Genomic DNA, 14205 nt, shown 5'->3' with positions numbered 1-14205 from the left:
TTTCTAGGTTCCACATATATGCATTAATATAGGATATTTGTTTTTCTCTTTCTGACTTACTTCATTCTGTATGACAGTCTCTGGATCCATCCACGTCTCAACAAATGACCCAATTTCGTTCCATTTTATGGCTGAGTAATATTCCATTGTATATATGTACCACATCTTCTTTACCCATTCATCTGTCGATGGGCATTTAGGTTGCCTCCATGACCTGGCTATTGTAAACAGTGCTGCAATAAACATTGGGGTGCATGTGTCTTTTTGAATTATGGTTTTCTTTGGGTATATGCCCAGTAGTGAGATTGCTGGATCATATGATAATTCTACTTTTAGTTTTTTATGGAAACTCTATACTGTTCTCCATAGTGGCTGTATCAATTTACATTCCCACCAACAGTGCAAGAGGGTTCCCTTTTCTCCACACCCTCTCCAGCATTTGTTGTTTGTACATTTTCTGATGATGCTCATTCTAACTGGTGTGAGGTGATACCTCATTGTAGTTTTGATTTGCATTCCTCTAATAATTAGTGATGTCGAGAAGCTTTTCATGTGCTTCTTGGCCATCTGTATGTCTTCTTTGGAGAAATGTCTATTTAGGTCTTTTGCCCATTTTTGGACTGGGTTGTTTGTTTTTTTAATCTTGAGCTGCATGAGCTGTTTATATATTTTGGAGATTAATCCTTTGTCCGTGGATTCGTTTGCAAATATTTTCTCCCATTCTGAGGGTTGTCTTTTCATCTTGTTTACGCTTTCCTTTGCTGTGCAAAAGCTCTGAAGTTTCATTAGGTCCCATTTGCCTGTTTTTGTTTTTATTTCCATTACTCTAGGAGGTGCATCAAGAAAGATCTTGCTGTGATTTATGTCAAAGAGTGTTCTTCCTATGTTTTCCTCTAAGAGTTTTATAGTGTCCGGTCTTACATTTGGGTCTCTAATCCATTTTGAGTTTATTTTCGTGTATGGTGTTAGGGAGTGTTATAATTTCATTCTTTTACAGTAGCTGTCCAGTTTTCCAAGCACCACTTATTGAAGAGACCGTCTTTTCTCCATTGTATATCCTTGCCTCCTTTGTCATAGATTAGTTGACCATATGTGCGTGGGTTTATCTCTGCGCTTTCCATCTTGTTCCATTGATCTATGTTTCTGTTTTTGTGCCAGAGTTATTCCTGTTTTTGGATCTCGGAGTTACACGCATTTTACTTTTGTCTGGATCTGACTTATCAGGAGAGTCCCCCAATTTGCCCTGGGTGGTTATTTACCTTAATACAGACATAGATCTATGCTGCACATGGCGAGAGCCCACAGAAAGACATTCAAACATTGGTTCCAAGATGATCTCCAATGGTTTTTAAATAAATGCCACTGGTAAGACAGGTTTTTTTTGTCCCTGACCTTTCTTTCAGCATGTGGTTTTTCAGAAATGACTTAGTAAAAATGTATGTAAATATGTCTAAGAGAGAATGAATACAAAACCACAATCTATCAATAAGAGGTCCTGCTCTTTAAAATGTTACAGTCAGCCTTCCTGCATTCTATAAAGGATCTAAAACTGAGTGAATTAGTTGTTTGTACTGTATTTTCAAGACAAACAATAAATAAAATTTGTGATCATTTTCAAGACAAACAATAAATAAAATTTGTGATCCTAGAATTTAAGGTTCTCATTTTACTTATCTCATTGTCTCATTTTACTATCTTACAGCGATAGTTAAAAACACAAGAACAGAAAAAAACACCCCAAAACAAAAAACAAACTTCTACCATCATCACATAACTATTTATTGAGAACTATAGGCCAGTTACTTTGTTAAGGACTATATAAATTATTTCACTTAATGCACATACCAATCTGTTATATCTATTACAGATATTTATCTATTTTTATCCTCAATGTACAAAGGAAAAACATGGTCTTAAAGGGACTTAATAATTTGTCCAAAACCATACACACAACTATAGCATAGCAAAGCCATGATCAACATATGGAGACTGATAAAATACACCAATTGATGGTTTTTAGCATATTGATTTGGTAAGTTTATCATATGACTGGCCCTGACCTGAATTTATAAACTCAGAAGGGAAGGAGAAAAGAGTTTTAGGTGAGCATTTGATATGTATGGGAGAACCTCAGATCTCAGACATTATATATGGATATTACATCTTAAGTCTCATATACCTAGATTCCTAAAAGGCTTATTATACAAAGAATTTGGTCTTTTATTTATCTCCCCACAAGTATGATTTTAAGTAATATCATTAGAGAAAAGGACTTGGCCACAGAAATAAGGTGGAAGGGAGTATACTATGTAGTCAGTACAGTCAGTGGCGGTGCCAGGCTAATACCCACCCCTCCAACCCAATTCAAGATCTTGGAGACTGGAGCTTCTTCATCACAAGGGAACACTTTCAAGATTACCCAGTTAAACACAAATACTCTCTTTCCTCCCCATTGGTATCCTTTCTTAGGATGATACTGGGTCCCTTTCTAATCCCAAACTATAAAGGCTATTATGAATAAAAACATATAGTTATAATCTGTGATTAACAGAACAATGGGTCATTATTTTAGTAAAATATATTACCTTCATCACACTTCAACTCTTTTTGATTCATTTAAACAAATACCGACTCTTATAACTAACTTACCTAATAGGAGGAAATGAATTATACTGCTAATCGAAAGAACTTCTAGATTTGCTGGCTGGCTTATTATATTTTCAATTCTAAAGCTTTATAAATAAGAGTTTTCTATAAATAATGAAAGTATTCCATGTTGAAGATTTTTTATAATCATTCTAAGACAAGGTGGACCAGATATTCTTATGGCAAACAGATGGTGTTCTAGGTGCTGGATATCTCTTACATTGCATGACTAGATTTAAGAAACAGTAGCATTAATCAGACAGAAGACATAAGTGCATATGAAATTCAAATTTTATCTAAAGGTAAAAGAGCCGAAGGTGATCATGAATATAAACACAAAATGATAGCCCATTAAATTTTACCACTGGAATCTGTCTGTACCAAATAAGTATGAAAATCAGAATTCATTAAACATAATTTGGTATAACGTGTTTCTCTCTCTGGGAATACAGCCATATACACATATACAGATTAGTCTAGTGAGTATAATTTCTTCGTAGGGCTTCCTCTAAGATGTTTGGCTATTTTGAAAGTCTAACTTAATACAGAAAGAACTTACTCAAACTTCAAAGTAGTAAAAAATCATGTCTAAGTGTCTGTTTGGAAAGATATGTATATACAGACAGAAACACACAGATACACACACACACACACACACACACACACACACACACACACATACAGAGGAAGGAATCACCTACCTACCTACCTACACCAGAATCACCAGATTACCATATATCCTCTCTGCCCCCAACTTACTTGTTTTTCTGATAAGACCTAATCATTTTATTTGGTATCTGAAGGAACTTGTATTCACAATTAGAACATACCTAACATGTACTGTTATCAGGGGTGGTTATCAAAAATATTTTAAAAACTTTAACCAGACTCATCAAGTAAAAAAGAAAAAGGGCCCAAATAAATAAAATCAGAAATGAAAGAGAAGTTACAATCAACACTAAAGAAATAACAAAGGATCATAAGAAATTACTATGAACAATTATACACTAATAAAATGGACAACACAGAAGAAATGGATAAATTCCTAGAAATGTACAATCTCCCAAGACTGAATCAGAAAGAAATACAGAATATGAACAGACCAATTACCAGTAATGAAACTGAATCAGTAATAAAGAAAATTCCCAACAAACAAAAGTCCAGGATCAGATGGATTCACATGTGAATTCCACCAAACACTTAAAGAAGAATCAATGCCTATACTTCTCAAACTATTCTAAAAAGCTGAAGAAGAAGGAATGCTTCAGAAAGCATTCTACAAGGCCAGCATCACCCCGAAACCAAACCCCGACAAAGGTATCACAAGAAAAAGAAAAGTACAGGCCAGTATCACTGATGAACACAGCTGCAAAAATCCTTGACAATATATTAACAAACCGAATTCAACAATACATTAAAATGATCATATAGCATGAACAAGTGGGATTTATCCCAGGGACACAAGGATGGCTCAATATCTGCAAATCAATTTGCACAACACATGAACAAACTGAAGAATAAAAATCATATGATCATCTCCATAAATGCAGAGAAAGCTTTTGACGAAATTCAACATCCATTTACCATAAAAACTCTCAACAAAGTGGGTACAGAGGGAACATATCTCAACATAATAAAGGCCATATAAGACAAACCTACACCCAACATCTTACTCAACGGTGAAAAACTGAAAGCATTTCCTCTAAGATAAGGAACAAGACAAGGATGTGCACTTTTGCCGCTTTAATCCAACATGGTATTGGAAGTCCTAGCCATGGAAATCAGAGAAGAAAAGGAAATAAGAGGAATTCAAATTGGAAAAGAAGAAGTAAAACTGTCACTGTTTGCAGATGACATGATACTATACACAGAAATCCTAAAGACGTTACCAGAAAACCACTAGAGCTCATCAATGCATTTGGTAAAGTTGCAGGATACAAAATTAATATATAGACATCTGTTGTGTTTCTAACTATAAATAAAAAACTATCACGAGACTGAACCAGGAAGAAATAGAAAATATAAACAGACCAATCACAAGCACTGAAATTGAGACTGTGATTAAAAATCTTCCAACAAACAAAAGCCCAGGGCAAGACGGCTTCACAGGCGAATTCTATCAAACATTTAGAGAAGAGCTAACACCTATCTTTCTCAAACTCTTCCAAAATATAGCAGAGAGAGGAACACTTCCAAACTTGTTCTACGAGGCCACCATCACCCTGATACCAAAACCAGACAAAGATATAATAAAAAAAGAAAACTATAGGCCAATATCACTGATGAACATAGATGTAAAAATCCTCAACAAAATACTAGCAAACAGAATCTAACAGCACATTAAAAGGATCATACACCATGATCAAGTGGGGTTTACCCCAGGAATGCAAGGATTCTTCAACATACGCAAATCAATGTGATAAATCATATAAACAAATTGAAGGAGAAAAACCATATGATCGTTTCAATAAATGCAGAAAAAGCTTTCGACAAATTCAACACCCATTTATGATAAAAACCCTCCACAAAGTAGGCATAGAGAGAACTTACCTCAACATAATAAAGGCTATATATGACAAACCCACAGCCAACATCGTCCTCAATGGTGAAATACTGAAACCATTTCCACTAAGATCAGGAACAAGACAAGGTTGTCCACTCTCACCACTATTATTCAACATAGTTTTGGAAGTTTTACCCACAGCAATCAGAGAAGAAAAAGAAATAAAGGAATCCAAATCAGAAAAGAAGAAGTAAAACTGTTACTGTTTGCAGATCACACGATACTATACATAGAGAATCCTAAAGAGGCTACCAGAAAACTACTTGAGCTTATCAATGAATCTGGTAAAGAAGCAGGATACAAAATTAATGCACAGAAATCGCTGGCATTCCTATACACTAATGATGAAAAATCAGAAAGTGAAATTAAGAAAACACTCCCATTTACCACTGCAACAAAAAGAATAAAATACCTAGGAATAAACGTACCTAAGGAGGCAAAAGACCTGTATGCAGAAAATTATAAGACACTGATGAAAGAAATTAAAGATGATACAAACAGATGGAGAGATATACCATGTTCTTGGATTGGAAGAATCAATATTGTGAAAATGACTATACTACCTAAAGCAATCTACAGATTCAATGCAATCCCTATCAAACTACCACTGGCATATTTCACAGAACTAGAACAAAAAATTTCACAATTTGTATGGAACCACAAAAGACCCCAAATAGCCAAAGCAGTCTTGAGAAAGAAAAACGGAGCTGGAGGAATCAGGCTCTCTGACTTCAGACTATACTACAAAGCTACAGTAATCAAGACAATATGGTACTGGCACAAAAACAGAAATATAGATCAATGGAACAGGATAGAAAGACCAGAGATAAACCCACGCACATATGGTCACCTAATTTATGACAAATGAGACAAGGATATACAATGGAGAAAAGACAGCCTCTTCTATAAGTGGTGCTGGGAAAACTGGACAGCTACATGTAAAAGAATGAAATTAGAACACTTCTAACATCTTACACAAAAATAAACTCAAAATTGATTAAAGACCTAAATATAAGGCCAGAGACTACAAAACTCTTAGAGGAAAATATACACAGAACACTCTATGACATAAATCACAGCAAGATCCTTTTTGATGCACCTCCTAGAGAAATGAAAATAAAAACAAAAATAAACAAATGGGACCTAATGAAACTTAAAAGCTTTTGCATAGCAAAGGAAACCATAAACAAGATGAAAAGACAACCCTCAGAATGGGAGAAAATATTTGCAAATGAAGCAACTGACAGAGGATTAATCTCCAAAATTTACAAGCAGCTCCTGCAACTCAATATCAAAAAAACAAACAACCCAATCCAAAAATGGGCAGAAGATCTAAATAGACATTCTCCAAAGAAGATATACAGATTGCCAACAAACACATGAAAGAATGCTCAATATCACTATCATTAGAGAAATGCAAATCAAAACTACAAAGAAGTATCACCTCACACCAGTCAGAATGGCCATCATCAAAAAATCTACAAACAGTAAATGTTGGAGAAGGTGTGGAGAAAAGGGAACCCTCTTACACTGTTGGTGGGAATGTAAATTGATATAGTCACTATGGACAACAGTATGAAGGTTCCTTCAAAAACTACAAATAGAACTACCATACAACCCAGCAATCCCACTACTGGGCATACACCTTGAGAAAACCATAATTTAGAAAGAGTCATGTTCTACAATGTTCACTGAAGCACTATTTACAATAGCCAGAACATGGAAGCAACCTAAGTGTCCAACAACAGATGAATGGATAAGGAAGATTTGGCACATATATACAATGGAATATTACTCAGCCATAAAAGGAAACAAAATTGAGTTATTTGTAGTGAGGTGGATGGACCCAGAGTGTGTCATACAGAGTGAAGTAAGTCAGAAAGAGAAAAACATATACCATATGCTAACACATATATATGGAGTCTGAACAAAAAAAAAAGGTTCTGAAGAACCTAGGGGCAGGACAGGAATAAAGTCGCAGAGGTATAGAATGGACTTGAGGACACAGGGAGGGGGAAGGGTAAGCTGGGACAAAGTGAGAGAGTGGCATGGACATATATATACTACCAAATGTAAAGTAGATAGCTAGTTGAAGTAGCCGCATAGCACAGGGAGATCAGCTCAGTGTTTGTGACCACCTAGAGAGGTGCGATAGGGAGAGTGGGAGGGAGATGCAAGAGGCAGGAGATATGGTGATATATGTATATGTACAGCTGATTCACTCTGCTATAAAGCAGAAACTAACACACCATTGTAAAGCAATTATACTCCAATAAAGATGTTAAAAAAAAAACCTATCAGAACGAGAAATTAAGAAAACAATTCCATTTACAATCGCATCAAAAAGAATAAAATACTTGGGAATAAATCTAACTAAGGAGGTTTAAAAAACAAAAAAACCTGTATTTGGAAAACTATAAGACACTGATAAAAGAAACTGAAGATGACACAAACAAATGGAAAAATATACCATGCTCATGGATTAGAAGAATATTGTTAAAATGGCCATACTAACCCAAGGCAATCTACAGATTCAATGCAATTCCTATCAAAATAGCAATGGCATTTTTCACTTAACTAGAACAAAAACTTCTAAAATTTGTAAGGAAACACAAAAGACTCCAAAGCAGTCTTGAGAACGAAGAAAAAAAGCTAGAGGTATCATGCTCCCTGATTTCAAACTATGGTAGAAAGTTACACTAATTAAAACAGTATGGTCCTGGCATAAAAAAAGATATAGATCAATGTAACAGAATAGAGAGCCCAGAAATAAACCCACACTTATATGGTAACTTATTCTATCACAAAAGAGGGAAGAATATACAATGGGGAAAAGAAAGCCTCTGCAGTAAACAGTGTTGAAAACACTGGACAACTAAGTGCAAAAAAATGAAACTGGACACCTTTCTCACACCATACACTCAAAATGGATTAAAGACTTAAATGTAAGAGCTAAATCCATAAAACTTGTGGAAGAAAACATAGGCAGTATGCTCTTTGACTTCAGTCTTAGCAATATTTTTTTGGATATGTCTCCTCAGATGAGGGAAAGAAAAGCAAAAGTAAACAAATGGAACTATACCAAACTAAAAAGCTTTTGCATAGTGAAGGAAACTAGCAACAAAACAAAGTGGCAGCCTACTTGAATGGGAGAAGATGTTTGCAAATTATATATCTGATATGGGTTAATATCCAAAATATACAAAGAACTAAAACAACTCAACATGGAAAAATAACAATCTGGTTAAAAAATGAGCAGTACAACCGAACTTACATTTTTCCAAAGATGACATAAAAATGACAAACAGACACATAAAAAGATATAATCACTAGTCATCAGGAAAATGCAAATAAAACCCACAGTGACATATCACCTCACACCTGTCAGAACAGCTATTATTAAAAAGAGAACAAATAATTGTTGGCAAGGATGTGGAGAAAAGGGAACCCTCCTGCGTCATTGATGGGAATGTAAACTGGTCTAGCCACTATGGAAAACAGTATAGAAAACATTTCCTCAAAAATATTAACAATTTAACTACCATACGATCCAGCAATTCCACTTCTAAGTATTTTCCTACAGGACACAAAAACACTAATTTGAAAAGATATATGCACCCCCATGTTCACTGCAGCATTATTTACAATAGCAAAGATATGGAAGCAACCAAAGTGCCCATAAATAGATGAATGAATAAAGATGTGGCATGCGCGCGCACGCACACACACACACACACACACACACAATGGGATACTACTCAGCCATAAAAAAGAATGAAATCTTGTCATTTGCGACAACATACACGGATCTAGAGAGTATTATGCTAAATAAAATAAGTCAGAGAAAGACAAATACTGTATGATTTCCCTCATATGCGAAATGTAAAAAAACAAAATAAAGGAACAAACATAACAAAACAGAAACAGATTAACAAGTACAGAGAACAAACTGGTGGTTGCCAGCGTGGAGGGGGGTTGGAGGATGAGTGAAACAGGTAAGGGAGACTAAGAGGTACAGACTTCCAGTTATAAAATAAATGAATCATGGGATTGTAATATTCAGCACAGGAATATAATCAATAATATAATAACTTTGTATGTGACAGATGTTAACTAGACTTATCATGGTGATCATTTTGTAATGTATGAAAATATCAAATCACTATGTTGAACACCTGAAACCAATGTAATACTGTAAGTCAATTATACTTCAATAAAAAACAAATTTAACAACAGGCATAGGCACCAAGCTATCATAAAAAATCATACAGCTATACCATTACATATCTGATTGTCCCTGTTTTTAGTATACCCTTGGCCATAAAAGTGCAGAGCAAAAATAACATAAGTGAGTAAAAAATCATGAAATGGTTTATTAAAATGAAGAACAGAGTAGAATAAGGACTTCTAAAGAGCCTAGAAAAATAAGACTACTTACTCAACAATGGTCTAATGCAATAACCGGTCAGAATAAGAAATTTGGGATTTCAGAACCACCAACAAGGATTCTCACACAATTAGTTATAAATAAACCCAGCAATGGCTTACATACCCTGGTGCTGTATATCACACCTCAGTGCATTAGAAATGCCACGGCAGCTCCTTCCCCTGTTTCCGTACCCTTCCCCACAACTTACTGCGGAACACACACGATGAAAAACTAAGATTTCAAATTTAGTACTAGGTTAATACTTAGTAGCAAGCTTTTCCCCGGAAACAGTCATTCCTGAAATTTGGTTATAGACTTATAAGATTACATAAACTGTATTTTGGAAAAATCACTTTCTTAATGACAAATCAATTCTTAATGATTCATGGAAGCTAACTCTAAATACTTTCGTATCTAAAATATTGACTGACCTTTTCTGATAACCCTGGATTAGTTAAGCCAATGTGGTCCCTCAGAAAAATAATATTTCTGTGTTCATTCTACTTCCTGGTTATAGTTTCCTTAATCAAACAAAAAAAAATAATATCTAGTTTTTAGAAACGATAATATACCTCAAAAACTAGTTAAGATGGATGCAGAAGTAACCACACCTGGTAGTCTGTTAATAATGTAGTACACTTAATCAGTAGAGATAGTAAACAAAATGGCAAGGAAAGCAGTACTTGGAGTGTTGGTTTTAAAGGCTGTATGGAGGGGAACGATCAGACTTAGCCAGCTGTCCTAAGCCAGACAGAGACCTCCATGTTAATGTAGGATCACTGCAATTTGTAGACAAAAGGCATTTTTTCATTTGTCCACATGGTTGGTTCCTGCAGGTTCCATTTTTGCTGTGCTTCATTATTAAGAAGGCTTTTGTTATCCAGTCTTTTCTATACCAACCTCCTGTCTGCATCAAATCCTCATTTTAAATACACTTTAATGCATTCAAATAAACTACAGGAAAAACAAAAACAAAACCCCCCCAAAAACATCATGATTCAGAGAATAGAAAGATTAAAAAGGTACACTTAGCATACAAACTCAAAATATCATTATTCAGGAAGAAAAGGTTGTAAAAACCATGTACAAGAGAAAGAGGATTGAAATACACAAAAATATCACATCATTTTCACGACCCTTCCTTCGTTCCAAATCTTTCCTAAGTCTTCTCCCTTCTCACCAAGCAGCCTAATCAACTTAATTTTCCTTGCAATGCCAGACAACTTCCCTCACGTATCAATACCTCTTGACCTTGGAAGCGCTCCTGAATAAAGCTTGAGAACGAGGTGCTTGCAATGGCATATCTGACAGGGAAAAATGACTCTTTATTGCTGATTAATATAAAGGAGGGCCTCTGAGCATGGAACTATGCATTTCTAAGGGCGCTATTTGCAAAATTCTTCTAGAGTACTCTGGCAAAGCTGTTCCAAGAATTCTGTACTCTTTTAGGAATACCATGTAATGCAGTAGAAACAGCAATTAATTTAAGACAAGGAGAACTGGACCTGCATTTGGTTCTGCCATAGTACTGTCCAACCCTCTTAGAAATTCAATTTCTTCAACTATAAAACAGATAATCTTAAGTACTGCATAGAATTTTTATGAGACTCAAAGAAAACACAGTAACGTACCTAACCAAAAAAGATCTGGCATATTTTAGGCACCAAACAAATAAGTGGCAGTTTTTCTTATTAAGACGTTGTAACCTAAATTTCTTTACAATTAAAGGGCAGTTTTCTCAAGTATGACTGTACTACTGTATTATTTTCATCACCAGATTTATGATCTTATAAAATTGATTAAAAACATAATGTAGACTCTCCAGATTAAGACTTAAATTTTATCTTAACTGTAACTCTTTCCTAGAAAATGAAGTAGCTTTTCTTATGGCAGTTGCTAGTGTTGACATTTTTTGCTCTCAAAGTAGAAGCAAGAAATATAACTAAGGCAACACTAATGACATACAACCTTAGAACCAAATACACTTGAATGACAGCTGGTACAGGGCATTCTATAAGTGCATGAGTACCTGTGAGAAACCAGAAACCAAGGAAATGAAATGCTTAAGAGAGGACTAGAAAAGTAGGGGTTGGGTTGGGACAGGATGAGAGGATTTAGATAAATGGAAGAGAGAGGACAAGGCAATATAGACATATAAGGAACAACGATGAGCACAAGTTCAAAGGTAAAAATAGGAATAGGATGGGACAGTGAAGAAACTTTTCTAATGGATGTTTTGTGCTTAAAGAAAAACAACAAACAGAAATAAGGTTGGACAAGTAGCATTATTCTAGATTCTTGAAAATCTTGAACACAGGCAACAGTTTAGATATGATGCCTAAGATCAAATACACAAGGAAAAAGGAATCATTAAAGAAGCAGATAGAGGAGTAACAATTAAAAATCATGTCTAAGATTATACTTATTTTAAAGGTTGACCTCTTAATTAATTACTACTAAATTTAATTCTGAGCTAACCTTTGAATCAGTTCTTCTATTATACTTTTTTCTATAATTGGAATTGGATTTTTTAAAGGATCATATTTAATAATGAGGGCAAAATATAATTTTTTTTTTTTTACTAGACAAAGGTATCTGAAGTGAAAAAGTTAAAATAATTGACAAGTTAACGTAATATATTTATCAAATTTTCCCCTAATTTTTAACGAGGGCCAAATATACAAGTTGGAGTTACATGCAAATATTGAGTTTGAAAGAAACTTTTCTGGATCAATCAAAGGCAATAGTAATAAGCAATGTTTCACTCTATCTGAATTCCTCTGAAAAATGATTAAGGACATAAAGGGATTAGAAGTAATCTATGGGAGTGGAGGTAAAAGAAGAAACAGGAATGGGGAGACGAAGTGCATAAGTGAATGAAAAGAGACAAATATAGGAGATATTTGAAAAAAAGTATTGTTGTTTGATGAATAATTAGAAAAAAAGATAGGTTGATAAAATCTAATTTGTTAAATTCAACAAATATTTACAAAGCAAATACAATAAGGGGGAAAAAACTCAAAAACTGATATCTTACAGCACTTTACTACACATGAATTCCATGAGTAGTGTGTTAAAAATGGAGGTTCTGGAGCTTCTGGCTTGGAGATACATGGAAGTGATGAGAAGATGGCTTGCGCAGAGAGGGCACAGAAGCCCCATGCCTTATACCCCCACCAATACCTTTCCCTATGCAACTTTTCCACTTGGCTGTTCCTGAGTTGTATCCTTTATCATACATTGATAAACATTTGGTCAAATTAGGCTGATTAAACGTAAGGATGTGCGGCCTTTTGGGAGATAGATCTTTGACTTAAAGCTCTGATGAGCTTTAAGATCCTGATTTTCCACAAGCACCAGAAGAATGTTCTAGCCTTTATTTCTGCCACTGAGGAGATCAACAAGAACCCCAGCCTACTACCGAATGCTTCCCTTACAGTCGGTCTTTAGAGCTTCCAAAGTGATCAACTTCCAAAGGAACCTTGGAAAGCCTCCTTATGTGGCTCTTGGAAGGGTTTGAGATAGTACCTAATTACTCCTGTGAAATGAAGAACAGGTCTGTGGTGGTCACTGTTAGAAACACTTTAAAAACACTTTTTTTCCCCCTTCCCAGATGAAAACACTATTGGATCTCTATAAATTTCCACAAGGCTGATTATGTAGGGAATGGAAATCTGCTTCTTTCATGTAATTCTAGGCTTTTTAATAAAATGAAAGAGAATTATGCATCCCATAAAAAAAACAACAACAAAAAATGGAGCTTCCTGGGTCTCTCCCTCAAACTCTGGCTTAGTAAGTTTGGGGTTTAGAAATTTGCATTTTTAATACATAACTCAGGTAATTAGTAATTCTGAAGTAGATGATCAGTAGACCATACTTTGAAAAACACTAGTATAGATAATGGAAACTCTCTATAAATGCTGAACTCAAAGAAAGGAGAAATCTGCATCTTTCTACTTTTGGTCAGGGGGCTGGTGAGAGGGAAGTAGAGAGAAAAGATTTACTTGTTTGTCTGTTTGTTTGTTTTAATTTACTGAGTGCCTATTTACCAGATCCCATGCAAGGCCAACATAATACCAAGATAAATAGGACAAGACTTCTTAACCTATGAAAGCTTTTGAGTTCAATGAGAATGATTATACATGTAAAGGTTATTCGTAATACTTTTACAAACCTATATAAATTTATTTGGTTAAAAGATATTATATTCAGTACTGGTATTTGAATTACACAAGTGGCTCACAGAAATTGAGAAGTAAAGTTAACTTCCCAAATGGAAATCTATGAGAATTTAAAAGAAATAAAATGGAATGGGAAACAATATTGGGTTGTTACCTATACTAGTGTAGTTTACATACACTAGTAATTGTCTTATTCTTCTCTTTCCTTTCAGTCTCCTATTCCCATATTTTAAACTAGTCCATGAAAGTGTAAAGTACATGAAATCAGCACAACTTCACAGAATACAGTTTTGAACTCTTTGCCTACTTTTTCAAGTGACATTATACCCCCAAAGGGTTCAAGTAAATCTGAGGTAAAGAGTTTTTTGAATAATGAAAATTATTCA

The 14205-nt window shown here is 34.8% G+C and overlaps 1 protein-coding gene and 1 non-coding gene across 13 annotated transcripts in view; both read right to left on the bottom strand.

Moving 5' to 3' along the window:
- COP1 (COP1 E3 ubiquitin ligase) overlaps nucleotides 1–14205 on the bottom strand; it is a 276406-nt gene that overhangs the window by 28038 nt on the left and 234163 nt on the right. The window lies entirely within an intron of this gene.
- Nucleotides 10342–10482, bottom strand: LOC117309974 (small Cajal body-specific RNA 3). Its single transcript, XR_004524250.1, has one exon.

Source organism: Tursiops truncatus, chromosome 1 (assembly GCF_011762595.2).
Source record: "Tursiops truncatus isolate mTurTru1 chromosome 1, mTurTru1.mat.Y, whole genome shotgun sequence".
In the NCBI taxonomy this organism is placed as follows: domain Eukaryota; kingdom Metazoa; phylum Chordata; class Mammalia; order Artiodactyla; family Delphinidae; genus Tursiops; species Tursiops truncatus.
Note: the sequence above shows the minus strand (reverse complement) of the source record. Positions and strands in the feature narration are given on the sequence as shown.